Here is a 3,508-nt window from a genome sequence, read left to right on the forward strand (position 1 = left end):
AAATAAATTGGGGGAGTGCGAGCGCTGCGAGTGAAAGATAAAAACTTAGTTTTGGAAGTACGAAGTGGCATAAGCCAAGCCGTGCACCATGCGGTTACTGCATCAAGGTCAGTTTGCAAACATTGTTGGTCAGTGATAGATGAAATATTTCGGTATATTACGCAGTCGTCGGCAAAGAGCCTAATTCGAGAAGACACAGAGTTGGGTAGATCATTAATATATACTAAAAAAAGGAGTGGGCCAAGGACGCTCCCCTGTGGTACCCTAGAAGTGACTTCAGAGTGAGTGGAGTTGTAGTTATTAACGGAGGTGAACTGCAGTCTAGCGCTGAGGAAGTCCGCAATCCAAGTAACAGCAGTAGGGTGAATATTCAACTGAGTTTGTTTGAGTATAAGCCTATGATGAGGAACACGTTCGAAATGTTTTGAAAAATCGAGAAAAACGGCATCAATTTGTCCCCAAGCATCAATGGATGAATGCAAATCATGAGCCAAAGCCAATCATGATTCCAAAGCCAGCCAAACCTCCATCTCTCTCTAACCTCCGCCCAATCTCCCTGACGTCGTGCGTTGGTAAGACCCTTGAGCGAATGGCTCTGACTAGAGTCTCTAATTTTCTTGATTCACGGGAGTACTTCCCCCATTCTCTCATTGGCTTCCGACGCCGCGTCTGTGCACAGGACATGTTTCTGGTTCTCCAGCAGACCTCCTTGTCACCTATACCCACTCAAATTCATGCACTTGTGACCGTCGATGTTCGCAAGGCCTTTGACGGTGTTTGCCACGACCACTTGCTTTCTCAACTCGCCTCTTCGAACTGTGGCTCCCACATGTATTCTTATATATTCTCGTTCCTCTCTAAACGTGTGGCTCGCTTTCTAGTAGACACCCACTTGTCTGACCCACACCACCTCACCCGTGGCACACCTCAAGGTGCTGTTCTCTCTCATATCCTTTTAAATCTCGCTATGGCCCCTCTCGCCTCCCAGCTAGCTGAAATTCCCGACCTGCATCATATATTTTACGCCGATGACATTACTCTCTGGTGTTCATCTGGCTCTCCCGGTCACGTACAGGACACCTTACAACGTGGCCTAGATCTCATAGATTCCTTTCTCACCACCGCTGGCCTCTCTCATGCTCCTGAGAAATCCGAGCTTCTACTTCTCAACCATTCCTCCTACTAGTGCTCACACAACCACTTCATCTCTCTCCACCTTTCTGGCTCCCCGATTCCTGTTGTCACACAGTACAAAGTTCTTGGCTTCCGTTTGCATGCGGCCAAGAATGTGCAAGCCTTCCACCGCGCTGTCACTACCTGCCACTCTTTAACTCACCTCCTGCGGCGCATGGTCACTCGATGCTCAGGTCTCCACGAGGCTCACGCGTGCTGAGTCGCCCACGCGCTAGCCCTCAACAAGGTCTTCTACTTTCCACCCTACGCTTCCTTCACTCAGACTCAACACTCTCGAGACTGCCTTTGTGGGCCTCTACAAGGCAGCTCTCAACATTCCTATCACTACCTCTACCGCTAAGCTCTTTGCCACAGGCCTCCTCCATCCTCTTCGTTCTCTTCTCAGTCTCCATCGTGACTCGCATCTTGTTCGGCTTTCCCTTACCCGTCCAGGTCAGTGATTATTGACTCAAGCGGGTATCTCGCCCATTCTAATCTCCCCGCTTACCTCTCCTATTCCCACCCCCGCTCCCAACCTCCGTATCCTCCCCCTCTCTACCAACATGTCCTACGTCCTGCACGCCGGCCGTCGTCATGCAGCCGGGCAGCACCATTCTCCTCTCTTTGATATCCAGGCTGTAGCCTACATGGATGCCTCCTTCATGGCTCCACGAGGTTCCTGCGGCTACGCCCTGTACCATCCACACCTCCCTGCTCCTGAAACCCTCACCAGCGGGCCGTATCTACACCCTCCAGACGCATTGTCCCTCGAGGTCCTCGCAATTGCGCATGCCCTCCAGTCATTTGCCCTACTTCCCTCTCTCCAAGAATACACAGTGTATTCAGACTCACAAGCCGCTATACACCACATAGAGGAACGCACCCTGGCCCCGTCTCTCCAACAGGAGGTCAAACAAGCGGTCTCCGCACTGCAGCCTTCCATCGTTTTCCTCCGCTGAGTCCCTGGGCATTCAGGGATTGACGGCAATGACCTGGCCCATCAGCTCGCCGGAGACACACTTTTCCGGGCACCGTTGATCCCCTGGCCCAAGCCCTCGAAGGACGCTGGGAGACTCACCCTTCGCTGCACCATAAAGAGGTCTACCTTAAGTTCCGCCTCGACAAACTCCTTTACCATCCCGCTCATCCATCACTCACGGTGCCGGAGTCTCGCCTTCTTCGGCACATCCAAATGAATGCAGTTATCACCCTGTCCAGCCTCTTTCTCTATCGCTATCGGTCGGACCCTTCCTGTCCCAGCTGCCCCTTTCTCTATGCGTACCTGGCCCATTGCCTCTTCTATTGACCGGCTGCTGAGCAGTCGGGTTCCCCCCCCTCCCCCCCCCCCCCCACCGTTTCTATCCATCACCACTTGTCTCGACTGGCTTGGCGCTGAAGGGAAAGAAGAACAGCGACTTCTAGTCGCCCAGGCGGTCGACATGCTCGGCCTATAACTTATGGTGGAATAAAGGTCTTTTACTATACTACTACGAAGCAGGCATTGGTGCAGCACGGCAACAATATATCCATCCATTTCTCCGACCACAAAGCTTCTACGGCAATGAAGAACTGGTAGTGTAGTGTTTCTTGAAGGAAAATGTGTGAAAAATAACAAGTTTTCTGCAATTGCACATATATGTCTTGCACGAATCTTTTGCCTCAATCTATAGAATAGCTGAAGCAGCTGATGAGCAGCGCTCAAATTTCGCATTAGGAAGTAAGATATTCGTCGGCAATTTTTTGTTGCGAAAGCAACACTACGCTAGTCGCTGAGCCTTTTTGCGAAGCTCTGGAAAGGCTGAGCTGCGCATGCGCGAGGAGCGCGTGACGTCACACGGGTCACAGCGGGTGCTCCAGGGCCGCCACCGAAGCAACCGCCGCGGCCGTGCGCTCTCCATCGCGTCGCCGGCAGTGTACCTCTCACTTCCTTTCCTGAATTACAATTTTGATTTTTCAGCAATTTTGAGAAATTTTTTTTTGTTGTGACTAAAAGACAAAAGGAAACAAATTAGCGAAGACACTTTGGAAATTCTAAAGTGTGCTTGGCGAAAGCCTTGAGGTCAACCTACCGCCGCTTTCCCGAACCGCTTGGCACGTGGCGGGCTTCCCGCATGTGCGATTTTTATTGTCTTTGGTGACTGCGGTTCCTATTCTGATTGCAGTGTTCTAGAGTGAGCTCTTTGGCGCCTGTATCGCGGCTTCGTCCTCGCCGTCGCCGTTGTCCGTTCGCCATTCATTGTGTTCATTGCAGTTGGCGTTGACGCGTTACACTCCGATCATTTGAAGGAAAGCAAGCGCCCATAACTGGCTCCCTGGGTCAGTGGACGCCTGAAAC

General features: G+C 51.7%; 1 pseudogene; it reads left to right on the forward strand.

Annotated features, from left to right (window-relative positions):
- The first annotated feature begins 502 nt into the window (after window positions 1-502).
- On the forward strand, window positions 503-2,627 carry LOC149333632 (uncharacterized; annotated as a pseudogene).
- The last annotated feature ends 881 nt before the right edge of the window (window positions 2,628-3,508 follow it).

The sequence above is a fragment of the Amblyomma mixtum genome, chromosome 8 (assembly GCF_055824585.1).
Source record: "Amblyomma mixtum isolate Tamu chromosome 8, ASM5582458v1, whole genome shotgun sequence".
Lineage (NCBI taxonomy): Eukaryota > Metazoa > Arthropoda > Arachnida > Ixodida > Ixodidae > Amblyomma > Amblyomma mixtum.